Source organism: Aythya ferina, assembly GCF_964211825.1.
Source record: "Aythya ferina genome assembly, chromosome: 1".
NCBI lineage: Eukaryota > Metazoa > Chordata > Aves > Anseriformes > Anatidae > Aythya > Aythya ferina.
The window spans coordinates 112,823,500-112,847,938 of NC_140296.1; the positions used below are offsets into that span (position 1 = coordinate 112,823,500).

Sequence of the window (24,439 nt, forward strand, 5' to 3'; positions counted from 1 at the left end):
TAATCACTTATTATCAGATATCCTCTCAGAATATAAATCAATTTTTGCTTGCATATTCATTTGATAACCTTCTCACCAAAGCTGGATGAGTCAGTCATCATAGCTACCTATAGGTAAACTATGACCTAGCATGGACACAGTACCTTCATGTAAACACACTAGGGATCACATGTATATTTAGCAAGCAACAAGTAGGATTCAAAAAAATCCCCACAGCAGCTGAAACATCACATCAAGATCTCTTCCTCCCCAACATAACAGCAATGGCTACTGGGGAAAGCAGTGGGAAGAGTAAATAGACAAAAAACAACCAAACAAAAACATTTAAGCTTCTCCTTCTGAAGAAAAATAGACAAAATAATAGTAATCACAGATCACAGATCACAATGGGATGTTCATAGCTCTTTTCATAGCTTTCTTGAATAGAGCAAGCCTAAACATAAATGGCTTCCCTTTCTACATACAGTTTCTTCTCAGGAAAAAATAATGCAAAGGGAAGATTATCATCACTTGTTCTAGAAGGCAAACTTATTGAGGTTAATATATAGGGAAAAAACAGATGTATACATACACATAAAATATCAAGACAGATTTAATGAAGGGCAACTAAAACTTTCAGAGATCATTTTTAATTTAAGTTTAACTAGAGGAAAGAGACAGGGCATTTTGTAATCCAGCTTTAAGTACTTTATGTTAAGAGGGGCTTCTTCAGAGAACAGCTGCATGTATGGATGCTGTGAAGCCATTCCAATAGCTACAATGGACTTGCACAGCACTCGTTGCAATTCCACCTTCACCTTGCTGCTCCAGCTTCTCACACTCATGCTTCCAAGCCAAAGACCAATTAAAAACAGTACATACTTGTGCACAAACTGCTAGGAAGTGAGCATGCTTGCTCCAGGAAACCTCCACAAGCACAGAAGGAAAAACCACTTCCAGAATTCAGCAAGCTAGGTAATAAGCAAACAGAATGTCTTGCCACACGACACACCTTTTCCTTGCTGAAGAAAGGAAAGAAATTTATTCTTCCACAGCCTTCCAATATTGCGCTTCAAGACACAGGGATCTAGACAGGCATGCAATTACAATAGTTGTACAAGTTCTCTAACAAAAGAGGAAAAATCCTTTTTCACTCCCATGCCAAAATGGTTTAAAGACTTGAACTCAACTTTTCCAAATACCACCAGCTGTGGCAAACAGCAATACCAATATGAAAAAACTGCCTTGGGGAAAGGGAGGACTGCACTTTCCACAGCTGATGTCCTAACTTCCGTGCTTCTACATCATGCTCATAACAAGGATCTCATGAAAGTCACAAAGCCACACTATTCTGGAACAGTTACGTCGTTTTCTGGAATGTATGAACTCTTTAGTGCCACACTCTGCATGGAGCAAGCAATAAAGAAAGGTGATGTTGCTCAGTACAGTACTTGTGGTCACCCCTAGCAGAGATGCTAATCTGAAACAGTAGTAACCTTGGATGTTTCCAGGTACTCCCAACTACTGTCTTCAAGAAGTTAACTGCTTGCTAGATCAAAAATGGAAGCTCCTCTCCCAAGCACCCTGATGAGTTTGCATGCCTTCACAGGATGTACAAGATTTTCTGTGGCTCCAGTGATCCACCATTAAGTACATACAGCTGCAATGAAGCATAGCCTCTTCCTTTAGTGATGATTTATTATGTGATTTTCCTTCTACAGCTCAGTCAGGTTTTTCAACCATGACTGTGCAGCCAAGATCTCCTACTGGAATCTATTTCCTATGACTTTCAGTGTTTGTGCTGTTCAAGCTGACAGAGAAAGTCAATTACAAAGCAGATTTTAAGAAGCATAAGGAGAAAGGAGTGGAGTCAGGGAACAGACAATCCAGCTACACTAAAAATTTTCCTGAAGAGAGAAATTCAGAGATGCTGAAATTCACCCTCAGATGCTGCATATGAGCCACAAATAACAGAGCAGTTGTGGTGAGATATAATGATTCCTTTATTTGGTCTCTGCATGCTCATAAAAAAAAAAAAAAAAAAAAAAGTTACTGACAGGTCACTTCCTTCCCCTTCTCCCTCTTCATTAGGGTATTATATAGCGTATTCATTGATATTACACAGCCCATCTTCTACACTTAAAATGAAACAATGTTTTGAAACAGTTATTATATCACTGGGTCTACAACATGGAAGCGTTCTGACTGCCCAGCATGCAATATGTCTGCAATATTTTCAGGACTGAATAAAGTTGATAAATAGGGGATTTGAAAATTTGTAGGATCTGTTTTTCCATACTTGAATAAGAGTTAGAACCTCCAGAGATGTTTGCCTACCACTGCCTCTTTTTTACTGCAGAAAGTTAAGAAATGAGTACCAATGTGCAGAAGTGTCAATGAAACAGAGCAATATGACTGAGGAGCTTCTCACATGTTAAACTTCTCAGTTCCATCTGTGTTTACACACCTACTGCACAAGGAGCACCTCACTGTATATGTGTTTCTCCCACTTCAAACTACAAACATGAGGACAGGGGAAAAAAAAAAAAATAAGCGAGGGCAAAGAAAACCAGCTCAGTGATGTGTGCATCCTAAAATACTGCTCTGAACACAGTAGAGAGAAATCTATATATACCTTCAGACATTAATTCCCTGCTGTGGAAATTCACAGGAATTAGAGATATGATGCATCCTTTCCCATTGAAGCTCATAAGAAGCAGCATTTTGGCTACTGCCTACGTTTCCCCTTTATTGTTCATTTCTGGGGGCTTAGGAGGTAGGGAAGTTTCACAGGCTTTCATTAGTCACAAACTTTTTTTTTCCAAATCACTTTGGATTTGGAATCCCCTTGCTTTTTTTCAAATCTAGATTTCACACCTACGAAGATTTCAATTTATAATTTAGATTCTATTCTATGTATACCAACAACAAAAAATAGCTATTGTATATTCCTTTTACAACATACATGGTAACTGTCAATATTAAATCAAACCATGGATTAACTAAGTGGGACAGCATTAGCATAACATATCAATATCTATGCTTTTATGTCTAATACAAATTTCATGGTTCAGTGACAGATTTGTTTAAATACAGGAGACACACGATACCAGAGCACTCAGAGAAAGCAACAACCATAAGAAAGTAAATTTAACTGTATTTCAAGGCACCAACATTTAAAATGTCAGATTCACCTACAAGAATTCAGCAATTCATATTTAATAATGTGATACCAATAAAAATCAATATAACCAACAATTATTTTAATGAAAGAGGCAAATAAATATATTTGATATTTAATCCTCATTTAAATTTCTGTAAGCATATATGGAAAATAATAAGACAATCACCATCTTAACACATAAGTGCAAAACATGGCATGCATGTTATCTAGAATATTAACAGCAGGGTTCTAGTTGCTAATTTTATTATATAAATTGATGCATTATCAGAACAAGCTATGTTCTCATATACAGAACAGCTAGAAAGTGCCTATGGACAGAAGATTGCAACTATAGATTAAAGAATGCATTAGATACTTAAACATGTTATCAGTTTTCAAACCATCTTTCCACAGCTTCTACAAATTTTCTGGATCTGCATTTGGCTCAATTCCAGCCTGCTGTTTCTACAGGGAGACTTGTCAGTAACCCTAATGCATGGGCATTACCTGCACAGGCCCCTGGTAGTTGTGCAGCACAGATGGAGTTTGCTAGCTACACACAGTTCTCAGCAGAGCCAAACACCTAAAACTCTCAGCAGCTAAATCCAGAACATCCCTCAGAGCTGCCAGGTGGCTTTGTTCTCTATCGGCTTCTGCTGCTTTAAGTTTTCCCCCCGATATCTGTTCCCAGAGGGGAAGGTTGACTACTCAGTGCACCATGCAACCACTTATGGCTCCGACTAGAGATCTTTAAACAAGTCAAAAGAGTGAAGGGCAAACATTAAGTTTATCCAACCCCTCTGAAGTGTAATTCACAATTCAAGTATTTGGGATTTTCCACACTTGAACTTAAATGAAGATTTTTAGGGGATATCAGAAAGCAAGAAACATAATTTAGACCCACAGCAATGAAAATGCAGACATTTAAGAGCAAAATAAGCTAATGAATTGCATAAGCCACAATGATATAATTCTCTAGAGAACACCTGCTATGGATTAAAATCAGCGGGCAGCCAAGCCCCACACAGCCACTGACTCACTCCAACCAGTGGGATAAGTGAAGATAATCAAGAGGCAAAATTTAGAAAAATCATGCATTGAAATTTAATAAATTAAAAAAAAAAAGTTGGAAACAAAGAAAGAAAAAACAAGTCAACAAGTCATGTACAATGCAATTGCGTACCACCAGCTGACTGATCCCCAAGCCATAGCAGGCCTGGCAACCTTCCCCCTGTATTTATTGTTGAGCACAAAGTCATACAGTATGGGACACCCCTCTGGTCAGTGAGGGGCAGCTGTCCTGGTGGCATCACCTCCCAGCTTCTTCTGCACCTACCCCAACCTCCTTGATGGCAGAGCAGCGTAAGGAAAGACCATGATGCCATATAAACACTGCTCAGTAGCAATTAAAACACTGGTGTGTTATCGACATTGTTTTCATCACAAATCCAAAATATAACACCATACAATATATTAAGAAAGTTAACTTTATCCCTGCCAAAAAACAGCACACCATCACAGATAAGCAAACAGAAGCCATTGTTCAGGTCACCTGGTAAGAACAGGGCTTTAGCTAGCATAATTTAGCAGTAAATTGAAATGCACAGCCCACTCCAAAAGCTAGATAAGAGTTCATGCCTGGGGCACCTCTACAACCATTCGCTTTTCTTGTGTTCCTCTAAATTCTTGACATAACCTGCCTGTAATCCTAATCCATTCCAACAGGTACCCTTAAGACTCAATCACCATGTTCCTTCTGCATGAGATACCTGTAGCCAGACACCAGTTCCCTCAAGACTGGTATCACACAGCCATGGAGCAGCTTCCTTGTGCTAGACGTAAACAGCAAAAGCCCACACAGCGCACATACTTCCTTAACTTTCCCAAGCAGAACACACACCTAACCCTCTGTTAGACGCATCTTTGCTCTTACCTTGGATCCCACAATGTTCTGTCTCTCTTCAGTTCTGGAAGGTGAGTCATTATCTGCATCTCTCTGCTTCTGAGGTGGACTCACAGCTCTCTTCCCAATCACAATTCCAGTGAGCCTTTTTACTATTTAAGAAGTGTGGGGCAGCACCTGCTATCAATCTGCTGTCAGTAAGGCACACCTGGTCCCTCAGTTTTGGTAAGATACTTTATGTTGCATAAATCTGAAACCAAGCAGAGAAGAGAATTAGTACATATTTGCAGTACCTTACCTGATATTAAAATATAAAACAGCTGATGTCACGTTGAGCAAGATGAATACGTAGTTTCTCAGTAAGTTTTGTATATTATTTTTGTATTGGCATTACAGGAAAAAAGTAATTGAGAACTCTAGAGATCCCTGGATTTTCTGATGGTGCAAGTGGAATCAGAACCCTTTTTTTCCCCTAAATCCCTATGCTCCAAAATACACCCTCAAATTAATGAACTGATTAACTAAAGTCAGCATGCACTATGGACAGACTCGTCTCCATCCTTTAAAATACAACTCTGCAATTAATCGGAAGAGTCTGTCTGCCTTGGATATCAACTCATTTGCCGCTAGGAACAAAAAGTATTCAGTCTCCCTTGTGACACTTCATAACTCCTAACATTGCTAAAGGCTGAGAGGTTTAGGAAGATACAAAAGGGAACATAAACAAAAGAAAAAGCAGTTGAACAGTGAAAGACAGAACATCCTAAGGAATTGTAATTGCTGGAGATGCAGGAATACTGTATAAATACCCTACCATTTTATCTATGTCTTTTTGACAACAGAAAAGCAAAACAGTAGCATCATGACAGGGTTACATTAGTATCAGTATTGATAATCTCTCTACTATGAGCAAAGCACATACCCTTAGATTTTCAGACATATAAGCCCTGAAGGGACGCAGATGACAGTTTTGCTCAAATTTATAAGTTTTTTTTTTTTTGTTGTTGTTTTTTAAGTAAAAACATAGCTTCTATACTTACTCAATTAGAAGGAAATAAGAGGATGAAGGGAGAGGCTCCTGCTTTGATAGGTACAAACAGAACAAGGGGAAGGAATTCTGCCTGCTGCCTTTTTCACCCATTGCAAATTTATTCTCACCCAGAAGTGCTTGTGTCTGCACTCTGAGGGGCTGGATGGGATGTGAGGTCAGCTTCAGAGTGTAAGAAATGTTACGCTAAACAAATATAAATCTCCAACACAGGATCTCATAATAACCCTGAAGAGAAGAAAGTTGCCTGCAGACTTCTTAAATGCTTGAAGAAGTTTACTCTGTGTGTGTGTTAAATTAGGATTGATCATGTGGAAAGTTGACTGCATCCTTATAGTTAAAGCTTTTTTGTCTGGTGCATATAGGATATAAAACATCAGTCCTCCAAAAGAACATCAAGAACTCTCTCTATTCAAACTTCTACGCTTTCCATCAAAGGTCCTATAAACAGTGTGTTTGTGCAGGAGTCCCCAGTTAGTTCAAACAAGAGAGAGCCGATGATCAATCCAGGTGGAATTAAAGGAGGCTAATGGGCAGGTGGAGACAAGAGCAGAGCACCACCCAGCAGGTAGAAAGAAGTCAGCAGCACAGGGAAATGAGAAGGCTAAGGCTGAAATGCCTAACACATCCTAATGCAATGATTCAGTAACAACACTCACATTGAACTCATTTTTAGAAATTTTACTAAAGTTAAAAGAAATCTTAGGAAAACCAACAGAAAAGTAGAGTTGACCACATCTTTTAACATTCATTTTCTACTGACTTGAAATACAGAACTGGAGAGGAAAAAAAAAAAAAAATCCTTGTCTTTCCTTCACAGAGTAGTATCTCTGAATGAAAACAGCCACGAAGCAGTCACTTGTCTGCCTGACTGCTGTTATTCGGGGGCTGATTTGGTACAGATGTCCCCATTTGACTGGTAGCTGCACCAAACTGGGGCTTCAGCCAGACATCCATGAAACACACACCGCTCCTGCAGCCATTTTAAATACGCAGCAGTCTTACTTTCCTTGTCTGTTAACCAGGTGGCAGACGATCTAAGCTGAGGGTGCTGTGCACATGTGAGGAGGTGTTGTATTTTGCTTAGAAAGAGTTGCTCTCTCTCCAGACACAAGGAACCACAAGATTTTGGACCTTCACCTCCAGCTTGAGGACTCCAAGAAAGCTTCAGGCCAGAAGCCATGTATCACAGCCCCTGCTGAGGGCTGCAGATGCTGGATTTAAGGCTGCTCCAGAGCACCACAACAGCCATTATCAGTTGTGAGTCAAGTTGGTGTGGAAGAGTGATTTAATATGCTTACTTCCTAAATCGTAGTAAAATGTGGGGTACTGGAAATCTTGCTAGACCCCCTACTTCAACTACAGTATGCCAAATTAATTGGTATATCTGGAAAAAAGTGCATGTCCATGGATACAGCTCACAGGGCTGATTTCCTCCTTTTTACTACCATTTACACCTCTTCACAGTAACTGTATCCTGGACAGCTACGTGATTTGCAGTTTTTATATGCAACTATAAATCAGGTCGCATTTACTACAGGGAACAAGAAAGGCAGAGGAGAAGAGAGCACTCAGATATAAAAGAAGTCATCCATTTTAATAATAAAGGCAATTACACCAAATTTTCTAAGAACAACAATATATAGCACCTTCTGTTCACGTACTCTATTGACTTACATCCTGCCTAATGGGTACTGCAAATACTTTGCTTAGTGGAGTATGCCCCCACAGCATCTGATACTTCTGCATTCATCTTATTCCCATTTCATTAAGATGACTGCCTAATCTGCCTCTTGTAATAATGGCAGCACATCACACATGACATGGAAGACCAGTCTTTGAAATGAAAATAAGGCTGCGGGATATCTGTTAGCTTCCACTTACCCTTCCTGCACATAAAGACAATGTAAGGTTAGTTCAATGTAGATAGGAACTTTTCAAATGCTTAATAATTTGTTGGAACTTCCTTGTTGGAAATTCCTTATTTTCTAGCAATAAATAATAAATGATTTTTAATTGAGCACAGGCCTAGAGCAAAATAAATCTTTTAAATATTTGTAAGAAATACTTTAAAGGCATGTCTTGTTAATGAAGACAAAAACAGCACTGCGCAAAAGCTGTGTATTTATTCTCAGTAAAGCAGAGCTTTGAGGATGGCATCATCTTCTACTCAAGTTGTCTCAGTGTTTTTTGACAGAAAAACATGAATGATGACATCAACACTAATATCACAGGTTAGCCATCCTCTATATACATCTCTCAGGATTACTCAGACTGCTTGCATTTCTTGCACCTGCTTTAACGTCCACTGAAAGAAAAGATCCTCCATGTAATTTCAGTGGGCTTAGGATCAGGCTTTAAATCTTTCATCTCCATTAAGACAACACGTGTGGGAAGCAAGCTGACCCGACATATTTATTTCAATGACACGGACCACACTCCCAGAGACAGTGGGCTGCACTTGCCAAGTCAATTCCACACCGTGTCCTGTACGACCAACAGAGAATAAAGACTGATGATCCTTGCCAGCTTGGGCCCAATTTAAACGGATGGCCTAGAGCTGACAGGCTCTGCACCCATTACCGTATTTCACGGTCAGTGCAGAGAAATGGTTACATGCACACGTGAAAGTAAATGAATTTAATTTGATGAAGACACCTTCTTACCCCCTGCTGATGTTGATTCCTTCAACTATGCGGAAAGAAATCTGTTGCCTGCTGATGAAAGATAATACATAAAGCAATAGAAGAAAGAAAAAAAAACCCTTTGGCATAAACTCTCAACTCACTGCATGGTGCTTTACGGTCACAAATCCTATTAGCGTTAATCAAAGTAAGATGATGGGCTTTCTAACATGTTTGGTCTGGCAGACAGAACCTGCCCAAACCTGAGAATTGGAAATTCACAGTGCAGGGAGGGGGAAGGAGGGAGGGTGAAGACCTCCCCTATCTACCAAAATACCAATCCACACAGTATAATGTGGAAATACCGGAGAGCTCATTTCCTATTCTGACTTCTCTAAAGCACTGCACACTAATAAGCAGCTGTCACAAAGGTGGGTAGAGCAATAAAATCCCAACAGTCAGGCTGAACTGATACAGTCCATTACCTATTGAATCATGCCCACACAGGTCTCTCAATTGAATGATTACAGCAATACCAATGGGCTGTGCACTGCAGTGTTGTATTACAGCTCTGGTTCATAAAATTTTACAATGTATAAGTAAAAAATTAAATGCTACTGAAGACATAAGCATTTCTCTTTCACACACACACCAGACAAATCCAACGATGGCTGAGGTTTAAAACTCATATGCAATGAAGTTCTAGTAAACTGGCCAAAATCTAATACAATACAGTCATATGGATCTCCTAAAAAGACATCCAGCTAAACTCTTGCTTTTGAGTATTTGCAGTTGATAATACAATTATGTGGCTATCACTGAAATGCTGTTTATCCTTGTTCTTTATTTTGGAAATAGTTCAATGGGCTTATAGGCAGATGAGCCAGAACCAAAATACATGGTTGCTGGCCTGTACTTTGATGCAATCAACATGAAAAAATATTCCAGCCAGAGCTGCATAAATGGAAAACTACACAATATACCTAATTCTGTGCACATACAAAATCTAAATGCCGCCCTTATTGACACAGGATATCTTTTCTTAAAAACATGCTTCTGTTCAAATAATATCATTGATTATTTTTGTTAGAGCTGGTCAAACAGCGTTCTCCAAATACTGACTCTAGTAAATTTGGGTGTGCTTTTGTGTTGTGAAATATTCACAAACTATCCCCATTATTGGGGAATGTTCTCGATATTACGTGAAGAAAATGTCAAGCAAACGGTCTTAACTGTGACTATGCAGAAGGTACTGTGTACTGGTATTTGCTAGTTGACACTCAAGCCTCAAAATTAGTTATATGATTAATCTGCCTGCTAAAATGAGTACATTACACCAAAATACACGGGCTTGTTCAAATTGTTCTCTTTACTCTTGAGGCTTGTTTTGAAAAAAATCAAGCACGGTCAAACAACATCTCTACCACTGTTGAGGTATTTATGCTTTCCTACCCTTGGGCAGCAACATTAGACCAGTCCTGTCAAACAAACTCAAACAAATACCCCTATTTGCTCATCACTGTAAATCCTAGATCAGATTTCCTGCTGGTATGAGTGTGCTTAATCTAACTATTTTCACTCATTTATAACAGCAGATACTTCGGACTGTGGCATACACAAAAAGATATAAATGCACTCTTAAAACCGATTTCTGGGAGTGTTCCTGTTGAGAATTTTTGATAAATGTTGAGAACCCACTGAAATGTCTGAAATTGATGAGATTTAAGCACCTACTTTAATCAAACGAACCTTTGAGCAACAAGGAATTCATTGATACCTTTTGCAAAACAGGATGTTAACTACATGGAATAATAATAACAACATTTGTAGTCTTGTAAGAAAGAGATATCAACCAATTAATTTCCAGTTGTTGTATTTAGATATACATAAAATGTGCTTAGCAATGAGAAATCATACTCTTGAAAATTAAACAAGCATCTACTCATATATCTATCCTGTTGCTTGGTTGTAATATGTAGATATGCATTTAACAATTGAATTAAAATTTCATAGCTGCCACAAAGCTTAGAGGTAGACAGATCTGTTCTCACTTCACCTAGATACACTTGTCCCAGTTTATTAATCCAGTCGTATTTGAAAGCTAAAGTCTGCACAAACATCAGAATATACTGCAAACAACCAAGATTCACTCTTGTGAAGAGGCAGACTCTGGAGCCACAACATTAGCGTGTCAGCTTCCAACTGTGGAAACCTCTGAACACTTTGGATGAAGTCACTAAACACACACAAGCAAGTATCCACTCCAAAATAAGTTGTGTTGTTCTCCACTCGTAGACCACATGCATTTATTACTAGTGTCTTCTGAGTGCATTACCCATATGTCCTTATATAATTTCTCTGCCTGAATGGGCTTATACCAATTAAGAAGCAACATTGATATAATTCTGCTTGAACTGGTATCAGCTGTCAAAATCTGGCGTTAGCTTTTTGTTAACTATGTATGAATGTCAGGCTGTAATTGTTTAGAAACTATTTCCAAAACCATCTCACATTTTAAAAAATTAAAAGCTGCATTTAAGCATAAAAGCTATTTACAACAGAGCTGTTTCTTTCTGCTTTCATAACCCTGCATTTAAAATTCATCAATGGTACACACAGCAAACAAAGAAGAAAGAACAAATCTTTATGAATAAATAAGACAGTGCTCTAACAAGTTAGGAAAAATATGCCACTCAGTACAGCAGTTACCGATTAAACAACTTAAACAAAAAGCCCCAGACCTTATATGCATAATGGATGCAAAGAATCCAGGAAATCTGATTAGCGCTTTCCAGGCCTTTATAGGTTCGGAGGCCTCTGTTATATAAAGATCCATTCCACTGGCCAGGTACACTGCCACTTGTTTTCAAAATTGTCTGCTCAAATTTCAGCCTTAAAAGTACTCACAGAAGTCAAGAGAAAGCACTGGGAGGAGATGGAGGGAAAGAGAATAAACTACCCAGGGACTCTTGAAAGCAGTTGTGATGGGATGTTGAAACAGCACAAGTTTGGAGGCTGCAGAAACTATCTCATACTGTGAATTGCCCAGAGAGAACTGTACCATTTTAAAACAAAAGCTAGGTTTCTATACAGTATCACCTAGAATATTTAGCTTTTTTATTGTGGCTTATGAAAGACAAGATCCCACTTCCATGATGTTCTTAGGAAACTCCTGCTCTTTCCATGCTCAGTATCTCCTCCAGGGACAGACCAGCCTGTCTGTGCTCCAGGGAATGCCACCTGACCTGGCAAGGTAAAACCTCAGTACAGACAAATTAGACACTGTTTGTCACAGTGCTAGCATTTGTTTTCTTAGGAAATGCTTTGATAAAACACACTTATGTTTCCATAATTAAGTTGTTTTCCCTCCTTTTGATTACTAAAGGGCTAGTCGTATGAAAAGAAAGCAGTGCAATAGGTTCCAGCATGCTCTTCTGGCACAAACTGTCCTGCCCAGAAGGGAAAAAAAAGCACTTCAAAAACCTGCTGACAGTTGTCTGAAAGGACTGAACCATTCATGTAAGTATAGAAACAACACTGAACAGCTGTGTTTCCAGAAAAATCTCTGCAAGGACTGTTCTGCTGCTAATTAACTTTATCAGTAGTGACTTTATTTTCTTCCAGATCACAGATAGCAAAGTTGGCAAAGGAGAAAGATTGGGAAGGTGAAGACACTAATTCACAGCACCTGAGATAGCTTTGTAAACTGGGACACAACCAATAGGTCTGCACAGAAAAATGTCAGGTTAAATACTAAGAGAAGGCATTTTAACAATGCCTTCAGCCTAGGAGACTCATGCACACTACAGTTCTGCTTCCACAGAGGATTCAGAATAACTTCAGAAGCTTTCATTCTTCTGGCACAACCCCAGTTTCCTTTTTATTGCACTTGAAGAATGGGGATATAAGCTGGTGTCGGCTTTCCTAAGTACTCCCCCAAGAGCAAAGATGAAAAAGAGTCTGGGAAACTCCAAGAGCAATGGTGCATCTGAAGATCTGCATCCATCTTGCCTGTTAATCCTTAACATGGTAGCTGGGAAGTAATGAGAGTGGTAGGCATCCACTCTAAAGGAAGTAGGCTTTCACAGTAGCAAACAAAAAAAATCTACTTAACAGCTTTGTCATGTACTACAATGAGTACATACAAATGTAATATAAAACAATAAACAAACGTATTACCATGATGGACAGGAGCTGTGTCCAAATTATGATTCTCCGGGTGCAGAATGAAAATAAGAACATTCATAATTAAGTTAGGTGGAAAGACCATTATGAAGAAACTCTTACAGGAAAATCATGTTGTTTTTTTTCTAAAAATTCTCATCTGGTTTACCCAAGTTCAGCAACAATATTTTAAGAAGTTCTTGTAATCTACAGAGACCCCTCTTTTACTATCTTCATTTATAATATAAAATACCTTAATATGAGATGATCAGTACGATAGTTTATTTATATTGAAATAGGGTTGCACTAAGGGTAAAAGTTATATTCATTGCCTATGTAGCTGTGAGGCTGTTTCTTCTGACCTTTTAGCTACAGAAAACCTTGACTCATCTGTCTCTTTATCTCCAGAATTTCCTTCTCCATAACTTCATTCTAGCTTTAGGCAAGCTGAGCAGAAGTACGCTGTCTGTTACTCATATATGGCTAAACAGTTAGTCATATTTGCATTCTATACTTGATGGTTCTCATTCACTGCTTCCTATTAAGTGTTCTATATGCAAGACTTCTGAAAGAGTTGGAATTAAATAGTAGGTCAACTGGCTCCAAGCCTTCAAGGCAGATAATAAACGTTTGGACAAGGTTCTGAGAGCCATAAAAAGAAACATACATTAAAAAGATGAGATTAGACTAATACAATTTATTTTGCTTTTCAAAGAGAAAGTTAAAAGCAGATGAATGGGGGAACTTTTATGTTACTATTATCTAATCTGATGGCACGGTCCTCTTCAGTCTAAAAGACAAAAGGATGAACAATGTTCAAGACTTCAAGTTCAAACTAGATAAACATAGATGAGAAATAAGGCTCAAATCTCAAGCTGCAAGCACAATCAATCACAGCAAAATACTGTTTAAAGCAGCTTCTCTTTTATTGCAAATCTCTGAATCAATATAATCAATATCAGTTTTTTCTTTTTTTTTTTTTTTTTTTTTGTTGTCAGGGAGGAGGGAGGGTTGGTGTCCTTTGTTCTGTTTTGTTGTTGTTGTTGTCATAGTTTTAAAGATCACCTAATTGAGCCAAGTTACTATGCTCAAAAGCAGGCCACAAGACTTCTGCAACACAGTTACTAAGCTATACACTAAGTCAGACCTGCTGGTTTGTGGAAGACATTTGGGCTTTAATATTTACAAACAAACCAATCCACAGGCTGTAAATTCCTTCTCATGGTGGTCTAAATCAAGCAAGATCTAAGCCACACCAGGAAATTTGGATAAATTTGGTGAAGAGAGTCCCTGCCTCAAACAACATACAGTCTCCAAAGATAAAATAGGTTTCATGTTGTAGGGAGGCAAATATGAAAAGTGAGACAACTTGGACCAAGGTTAGTCCCAGCTTTCCCAAGACAGTCTGTCCTATAATATGAACCAATTCACTGTTAACACTAGTATCATGTTAACCCTTCTTTTATCAGAACTCAGACAACCCTAGGTTGATTCAGTCGACCACAAAGTTGTGCAAGGACAACAGAACCTTCAATGGCTCTTTTGTATCAAAGCCTTTCCTATATGGCAAAGAAAAAAGAAACCAACACATACAGCACACACATGGAAAGAATTCCCTTCCTCTCAGATTCCTGGTTGTTGTGCTAGTAGATGAAACATTTCCAAAGAGCTCACACTGCAACAGATGTCATTTTCAGACATCACCTGCCAGAAGAATTTGTATGACAATGATGAAGAAAGCTACACGCATCCCCTTTACTCACTGGACAATTCAAAATACAAAACAAAACACCCGCACCTTTTAAGAGAGCTCTAGAATTCTTAAGTCTCAGTTTGGAAAACCCAAGGTCCACTATTTTAAGAAGTAGAATTAATTCAACAAAGTATTCATTTAGAAGTATATTTTACCTATGATCTTACTATGTCAGAAGTCCTATCTCCACCTTTCTGTGAGAACTAAAATTGTCTGCAAATACCATTTGGGACAGACCAATTGCACTGTGATGTTCCAAGACAGTGGACCAATCATCTTCTGGGCCAACAACCTACATATTTCCTTCCCTACTGTTTTGAGTCAACAGTAGAAATTAATGATTTATTTCTGTTCCGAAACATTTATTTTCACAGTCAGGGAAATAAGGTTTGTGGTGCCAAAGGCCCAATAACATAGTATAGATATATTTATATGTTCTTGTGATTATATTTATACTATACCTGAGGGATTCAGCTCAACAAATAAATCTTGTTATGTTCTATGCTATGCAAATAAACATTCTATGGTAGAAATAAATAATTTGCCCCACTCCAGAATCCTTTTCTCCAAAGGCAGGAAACTGTGCTATCAAAACCAGTGGTCTGTCAGCTAGCAATGGTCAAGTCCCACCAAATTGTGAAAAGTTGTAGCTTCCCATTAGTTGCATGCCATAGCATACTGCAGGGGGAAAGAACAGGCAAATGGGACTGATGGTGGGGGGGGGAAACCACGCACAACAAAAAAAATTCAATGTGCTTTGTGTATACTTACAGCAGTACTCCACTAGGACAAGCAGTGTCCCAGACAAGCTGGGAATTGCCTACATTGTACATATACATTGCGGTTTAAGAGCCCCAAAGCTAGCTGTTCTTCATCTGCTTTTCCCCAACTGTGCAAATACATCACTGATCCAGAAGGGCGAAGATGTACAGTTTCATATCTGTAAATAAACAAAGGAGGGGTAAAACAAGGTAGTTTACCCAGGTTTGGGGGCAAACAGGTCTTGAAGTGCTGATTTTTGCCACGCATTATTAACCAGCAACTCTCAATTTATACGTATATGACTGTGAGAAGAATTAACCCTGAGCTTAATTGCATTTACTTTCTTTAATGTCACCACTTTGATGGCATCCTACATTATTTAATTGCATTTATACTCACAACAGCCTTGCAAATGGGAAAGTACTATTATCGGTTTGACAAGCAGGGATCTAAAGCACAAAGAAACTGAATGACCTATTCAAGGTCACGGAGAAGTCTGTTTCAACAAAAGCACTAAATCCCATATTTGCTGAGTCCTTTGACAGCATGATCCAATAGGACTGTCTGCCTATGTTGTCTCCTCACTGGTACTCAGTATTTGCCTTGTAATTGTCTTAAATTATTTCTTTGTAGTCTCAAAAGAAATTAGGCACATGAGACAAATCAAAAATAAACTAGGAAAAAGAATTTGACCTCAGAGATTTTCTATATAGGACTCTAAATACAAACACACAAAGAGAAAAAATCACTTTTGTACTTCATAGAGGCAGGATTTTCTTGTTTCAAAATATATTCTTCCCGATGACAGCAATGCAGCATAAACAAAGAGATAAAACACAGTATGCCTCACATACTGGAGAAAAAGGATTTTCTTCTTTTCCTTTTTTTTCTTTACACATATTTCATCTTCCTTCTCCTTGCTTCTCCTCTTCCTTTCATTAAGGCAGATAAGTGAAGTTACAGACACCTGTTTTCCAGCTAATTGCAAGTAAAGGCAGTTTTACTATTTCTCTAAGGATGATGCAGCTCAGACTAAAAAGTATTTCATATTCAGACAGTTAAGTCTGGCTCTAATGCTGCTGAGATGCACCTTGCTCAGAGCTAGCCCATCTTCAGAAGGATCTCTGTTCACAAAGTAGGATGGATTCAAAAGAGGGTGCTGGGAGATACCAGAGTTATACATTTTAAGAAAAAAATCATGTGAATAGAAAAGAAGGTAATTGAAAAGGTAACCAGGTACGTGTCTCAAGGAAGGCAAACACAGGCAGAAGTAAGTTAATTTACTGAAAGGTCAGAACAGAATCAGACTCGTGTTCTCCCAGTGCAAGCACAAGGAGAGCAGATATGGGGAGGAACAGATGATGCCAAGTAAATAATCCACACAGTAACTGCCATAAAGAACTGGCAACTTGTACAAAACTGGGTGCAAAGGGAGTAAGGGGGGCAAAGAGGAGGTGTTACTGAATAAAGCATCAATTCAAATTCAAGAGATACAGACTATACTCTCATTCACCAATGCCCATTATGCTATTTGAACACATTGTTCCCTTTCCACTTTTCAAAGTCCCTACTTGTAAAATAGAGCACAATTACTATCAGTGTAATTGCACAATAATAATGATAGCATGGTTGTGGAGCTCCATGCAGTGGTGCTCTTGGATTTCTGCCAGAAAAAAAAAAAAAAAAAAAAAAGCTAAATATTATTACTTATCAAGGAATGTCTCCAGTCATCTTAAATTTCACTCTAACGGCAAAGAAAAAAAGATCAGTTAAAAAATAGAAGAAGCCAGCAACTCACTTTTTAATACTTCCTAAGTAGTGCTCCTTCTCACTAGTGTTCCTTGCACACCAGGACCTCAGCAGGACCCTTCGCAGCAGCACCAGGTGCTGGTTTTATACCAAACCTCCCTGGGAGGTAGTATCTGAGCATTGCCCCATAGCAGAGCAGCTACAGGACTCAACGTCCTGCTTCAGCCCATCTTAGGCATAAGCTGACCAGACTGCAGCCACGATGCAAGTTCACTCAGCTGGCTTTGAGGAATGACCCCTTCAGGGCTACTGGCAGCTGCTGCTGCTTAATGCTTTGAGGCTACTGTAATCAGCAAGGCAAGTGGTCAAAGAACTTGCCATAGTCCAATATTTGGACTTCCAAAAGTTCTCCAGTGGAGGAATGAAACCAGAATAGTGGATTTAAACTTCTTGTTAACAGGCCTGCTTTCTTGGACCCTTTTGTGAATGGCTTTGAAATAGTTCACAGATTGATGAGTTCACCAATAACGACTTAAAGATTAAGAAATCCTAAACCACACCTCCACGATGTCTAGATTAGTTTTATCAGAAGAGCAGAGCAAATAATCTTTCCCAAGGTCATTGCTACAAGTAAATTAAACTTGTAATTTGTTAGTGATTGAACTCCCCAAAGGAAGAATATAATCTCTCTAGTATATGGGACATCCATGTTAGCTCATTTCACACTGCATATTTTCATTAGCTGGCACCATGGAATGTGGTCCCCGTCTCCATATGCTCCAATTTTCAAACTGTCTGCAGATTTTATGCAACTTTGCCAGGTGAGGGATTCAGACCCAAATTTGGAAAATCTTACCCCTGATGCAGCATCTTGGTGTCAATTCTTCTTCATTGCTTTTGCCCACACACTATCCTCTGGGGCCAGCAGGAGACTCCCCCCCACTGTTGCATAGCACTTTGGGATGTGATTTTTATCTTAAGTCATGCAAAAGCCTGTCTGTGCATAGGTGACAATACTACAGTTATTATTGCATTCATTTTTGCTCTGACCTTTAGGCTTCTCTTGTTATAGTATGCCCACTCTTTATGCTCAGTGAGCTTTCCTTTTGAATTAAGAGGTGAAACCTTATGATAGACGTAGCCTATGTATGCCAGCTTTTGTGAGAAGAAAACATAACATTTACTTTTTGTGTTGGAGCATTGCACTTGGGAAACAGCCGTCACACTCTAAATATGAGGCTCCATTTGCCCAAAATTGCTGTTTTGCTGTTGCTGCCCTCCAATACACATTCATTTTCTTATGGGGCTTCTTTCCAGTTCCCAGATCCTGCTGGAAGGATAGCTGAACAGTGTTTGAAAAAAAATAAAATAAAAATAAAAAGGGGGGTGGGGGTGGGATGCAGCAACAAATGCTGCTTACTCAAGAAAAATAATAATAAAAAAAAAAAAAGCTGATCAGCTAAAATGGTACAAAAAAACCTTTTATTTCCAAGAGTGAAAAAACACAAAGGAATTAAGAAATGATAATAGCAGGTGATAATAACTGGTTTTGATCTGATTTCTATTAATTAAACTTATGATGGACATTAGTGTCTTTCACTTAGAAACTGGTAATCCAGACAAAACATGAGTAGTTACATTTAACCTTAAGCTAATTCTTAGAATAACACTATTTAATATAAAATGAATAAACAAGCATGATTGGCATGTGGGCCAATAGAGAAAAAGGAGGCTCAGCAATCAGTCAACAGAATAAGCCATGGGCCTCAACAGCAGGGACCATAAAGGAAACACCAATACTGAGGCACAGACTAGTCACTGTCCAGACTTAACTCCAAGAACAAAGGCAACACAAGGGGGCCTTGTCAAGAATTGCCCACTGAAGCTTTTAAGTTGGAAATTTTACTACAGCAAAAATGTTCCCCATTTCTACTTTGTTTGGAAATCACAGATTTTTGCAAAGGAGAATAACATTGAAACATGAAGTAAATTTCTAAAATTCTATCTGTTTGTAAGTTATGAATGAAACAGCCAAACTCATGCTTTTTTTTTTTTTGGGGGGGGGTGGGGGGGGTGGGGTAGGGGATGGAGGGATGGAAAGAGGTGTCATATTTTGTTCCTTCAGCTCAAGTCTTTGATCCATTCTCATGTAACGTATGTATGAACTATGGCACACAGAATGCAGGATTAGTTTCACAAGAAAAGCTAAGAGCACATTGGCAATCTTAGAAAGCAATACCACATTACAAGAGTCTGAACTAAAGAAACAAACTCTTTTCCAAAAACTCACAATAGCATATGGGTTTTATAAACTTCTGAAGGTTGAGACTGGCTCTTCTCATTTTCAGTAGCACTGATGCTGTCCAAATACCAGGGAAGCAGTCTCCAGTACACCGAGCTTACTTTTTGAGAGGTTATCCTTTCATTTCTGGTACTTGCTCTGCTAAACTCAGATGAAAGCTGAATCAAGCTAGCCACCAATTCAGTATGTAACTGATGCCACAGCTCCTGTTCACATATAGAGTGGATGCCCTTGATCACTGATCAACTTGTACTCTCTCAGGATCTTCCAGTATCCACTCAGAAATTTTCAGCACAGGATACTGGCTGGTAGCATGTGCTTTCAGTTATATCAGCTCATATTTTACGCTGAGGCAGGGAGGGATTCTTGAAGAAAAAGTATCTTTCCAAACTGTTAACATTACTTTCACGTCAATATACATCACATAATTCATTTACAACCTTCTCAATGAAGTCCTCCAATTGTTATTTGGACATACAAGAAGAAGGAGGGGGAAAAAAAAAAAAAAAAAAACACATACATGCACATGAAGGCACAAATGCAGCTAACAAAACACAAGAATCTGGTTGGCACCTTATTAATGCCCCCGTAAAGTAGCCAAATGTGTGTCTCAATAAATCTCAGCCATTCTGGTGTATGCTATTTTTCAGCCTTATTATTTCCAATATTTTGCCTGTCATTTCTGAATGGCTTCTCAAAAATAAAAGCTTGTCCTTGAGAAGCCAGAAAAAGTTACTGTATTTTCAGTCTGAATCACCTCATAATGTAAGCACTGAAATGCTAGGAATAATGTAAACTCTACAGTAAAATACAATGATATAGTATACCTAGAAATACCTCAGCTTAATAGGTGTTGTGCCATTAACAGTGAATTTTATGGAAGCTAGTAGATGTAAATCTGTCAGGTAGACAAAGATTTACAGTAGTATCCACTACAGTGGACGATTTTCATCACATTTAGGACTGTCAGGCAACTAGCGTGTTTTCTTCGGTTCCTTTAGTCGTGAAGGCCCCTTCATTTTATTTAAAGGCTGGTTCTTTCACCTTCAGGAATTCAGCACTGATGAATGGAGCTCCCCAGTGCCCTATCCCTTTTTACAGATATAGCCTGGAGCTTGGGTGACTTTGCATGTTCATGCCACCCTTTCCCAGAGAAGCGTCTCAGCTCTGTGCATTAAACACTGTCACTCTCACAAGAGGTGAGATGCAGATCTGCAGAACATATATTTACAAGGCTAAAACAACATTTGCAGTACATTATCTGCATAATATTCCAAGAGAACAGACTGGTCAAGCTCTCCTTTTCTGAAACCACTGTTGGCACCTACCTTGGGGACAGTGGTGGGGGTGAAGGCATGGAAATACCTTTTGGCCACAGAGCAGTTACCATGGAAGGCATGTATCCATGTGGATTGTGCCACTGATCTTCACGATGATGCAGAGAACAAGCACTGAAGAGACTGAAACCAATCCCAGATCTTCCACCATGAGTGTTAAAATTCACCCCACTGAGGGGTTTGGCAGCAACACTTGACAGAAAATGACGATGCATGGTTTCAACAGGCAAAAATTAAAGGCATCCATGCCTTATATCCATTACTGATTTCCTTTAAAAACAAAATATATAACAAAAACACCTGGCTTTGCTAACAGGAAAGGCCTTGCAGCAACACCAGGTTAGGGCATCATGGTGCCCATGTGGCGGCAGGGGCCTGCAAGACTGCATGCCTGCACGCCTGCAAGGTGTGAGGCACAGCAGGGACTACCCAGATGGCTCCAGTCCCACATGGCAGCAAGGAGTGAGAGGAACAGCATCAGAAATGGCCTCACAGACATCAAGGGGAAAAGAAGATGAGAAGGGGAGGAGATGCCCCAGGTGCTGGAGCAGAGGTTCCTAGGCAGGCCATGGAGGAGACCATGATGACCTGCTCAGGTGGACACACCCTGAAGGAGCTGTGCCTCATGAATGACCCCAGCTGGAGCAGGTTTTTCCTGAAGAACTGCAGCCCACGTGGAGGATCCACACCAGAACAGGGGGAAAATAATTTGGAAGAAACAGCAGAGAGGAGCTGTTAAAGACTGACTGCAGCCTCCCATCCCCATGCACGGCTTTGCAGGGAGGTAGAGGAGGCCGGATGAAAGGGGTGAAGTTGAGTCTGGGGAGAAGAGGGGCATTAGGCTTGCCTGTTTTTCTCAACATCCAAGTCTATTGAAATTGGCAATAAATTAACCTTATCTTGCCCTGTGGGCTGTTTCATCTTGTGTTCTCCCCCTGCCCTGCTGGGGAGGGGAAGAGTGAGAGTGTGGCCAGGCGGGTGCCTGGCAGCTAGTGAAGGGCAGCCACTGGGCAACTTCTGTAAAAAAGCAAAAAACAATTCCTCAACAGTTGCCTTACAATACACAGGTCTCCAAAGTGAATATGAAAACAAACAAAACAAAACCATTAAACAGAAACTCTGATCAGTTGAATATATAAGAACGATTGGCTTCGCACCTTATCATTTGTTTTGCCCCTTCCTTCAGGGACTGGCTCATGCTTGCCATGCAGCTGCTCTTCATCACAGCCAGAAACAGGTGGCTGGGACCCTGCTATTTTAAACTTGGTTCTATGGGAGGAGAAATTGGTGAAAAGGGCAAAAAACAATACTGAAAGATTGAATTCCTTCTGCTGTGGTGCACATTTTACCTAAACGTCCATATAAACACATGAGAATCTCGGAAGCTTTCTCAAGCATAGTGAGAGACACTTTTTCTGGGATGAAAGAGAAGTTTCACAGGAATTAAACTACAATAACAAAACATACCATACTTATAATTATACCTCACTATTTCCACACTCTTAACTTTCATCAGTGCTACAACAGCACAATTATATGATACACCATAGGCAACCTAATATTCAGCACTTTCAGCGCATATTCTGAAAGACGAAGACCTCTGACAATCACTGCTAAGCAGAGTCTAACTGTGCTAATAGCTGAGGCAAAATATCTTTATACCATAACACTTCAAATACAGGAAATCTTGAACCAACAAACTCCTCAAAAGCTGAGCAATTACAAGCTTAAATCTACTTCCGATCCAAAACTGCAAAAGCACCTGATATCCAAAAAGAAGCCTGCCATGTGCTGCCTGCAGAGAACCCCCTATCTTCTTCAATTCTAATTAATCTTTCAAGCTGCTTCATTTCCAGCTAGAAAACAGCAGCAGCAAAATACCTGCATCTTACAGGCTAATTCGTGAAACAGCCTTTCCCCAAACTAGTCAGTGTCACTGCTCCTCCTGCAATCTCTGAGTTTTGGCACAATAGCTGATACATAATTCCCTAGCAACACATCCTAACTAATGTTTTCCAATTACCAGTGAAACATACAGTGTATTCAGTTGCATTTTATGGTACTAAAAACTAATAACTACACAATTTCTATATTAATACTATCTGCTAGATAAATTGAAATGCATGGAAGGAGTAGCCTTTAAATTAAATTAGAAGATTTCATAGCTTTACTTTTCACCACACACTTTAGTATGCATTCTATTTACAGGCTTTTTCCCTATTAAAATTTCACTCTTTAAAATGCAGTTTTGACCAGTCTGTCAGGTGTCTCCTGTCACCTTCACAGCATGTTTCAATGGTATCCAGCTAGGACTTTTACAGATTACTAGATCAGAAGAGTTCATTACAGTCTATAGTCTTTCTGCACAAGATGGCTGAATTCAAAGACGAAAAAAATGATGACAGATCTGTCATGTCCCTAGACGGATAGCTTCAGTGGTTAATTACATGTACAATTAAAAGTCCATTCTTTATTTTGATTTTTCTAACTGTCCTAATTGCATTCCCAGAATCCTGTAACACCTTTGTCATCCAAGAGGCCTCCAGAGAACTACAGCTTTTTTTTCATAGCTTTACCAACTTTGTTTACTTTTCCTTCCCTGAAAACACTTTTAACACAGGTTCAGGAATTAACAAATTAAAATATGACCATTTTTCTTGTAGTGGCATTGACTATAAAAGGAAGAAGATTTGGACCCATTTTTATGTAACAGAAAGAATCATGAATCTTCCATAGCAGTTATCAATATACTATGTCCACTCCTCAGCATTTTTCCCTTGGGATGCAATTTGGAGCACTTCATTGTTAGGAAAAGGACCAAAAGATATGAATAAGTTTAGCCAGTAACTAAAAACTTCTTTCAGCCTTTTGAAATAAATTTAGCTCTGGAGTAAAGCAAAGCTAGGACACTAACTGTAAAGGAGGCTATTTCCAAGGGCTTTGAATAAGAAAACAATTTCTGAAGAAAGAAATGCAGTAATAGTCTCTTCTGGCACATAGTGCCAGAAACCTACACCAAGCTTTGCTTTCTGTAACACCACCACTGAAATCAGCAGACCCATCCATAAATAAGGTGCAGATCCAAGACTAAGCCACAGGGGATGAACTGGAAGTCAGGTCAGCATTTTCTGAACACATATACATATATATGTATTTTACTAGCACGAGTAATTAAAGTTGCCTGTGTTAGTATTGTGTCCCTGTTATTAAACTTACCTGCATTTGTTTTAAAGAGAATCATGTTTTTCAGGCATCCATACAGGCTAAAACACTTTGAAAGGTTCAGGTAGCCATTGCAATGGAAGAGAGGCTTGCCATTTTGCAGGGAGTATCTAATTCAAACTTTGGCCAAACTATAAACATTTCAAGGATCATTCATCCCCGGTAAGGATGCACTAGAATTTATCAGCTAAAATATTCACAGACTCAGTTTGTTTGAAACCTGCACTGCCCTAGTACAACAGGAGCACAAACACATCTGAACTGACATTACCCTTGCCAGCTCTGTATGAATGTTTGTACAGGAGAATGTGTTTTTAGCTATTAATAAATGGGCCATGCCAAAACTACATGCAAGAACTGTGTGACACATGAAGAAGTTGGACTTACCCACAAGAACAGTATCTATATGTTATTTAAACTCTGTAAGGAAAAG

At 39.1% G+C, this 24,439-nt stretch overlaps 1 long non-coding RNA gene across 2 annotated transcripts in view; it reads right to left on the reverse strand.

Annotated features, from left to right (window-relative positions):
* The window catches only part of LOC311444531, a 232,272-nt gene extending 211,007 nt beyond the window's left edge, over positions 1 to 21,265 (reverse strand). Inside the window, exons 1-3 of one of the 2 annotated variants that reach the window (XR_014697924.1) lie at positions 20,813 to 21,265; positions 15,406 to 15,574; positions 5,076 to 5,295 (exon numbers count right to left, since the gene is read on the reverse strand). This is a non-coding gene — a long non-coding RNA (uncharacterized lncRNA). Of the gene's footprint in view, positions 1 to 5,075; positions 5,296 to 15,405; positions 15,575 to 17,194; positions 17,422 to 20,812 lie in introns of those variants that run through there. The other variant, XR_014697925.1, reaches the window with a different exon arrangement.
* Between the last annotated feature and the right edge of the window lie 3,174 nt (positions 21,266 to 24,439).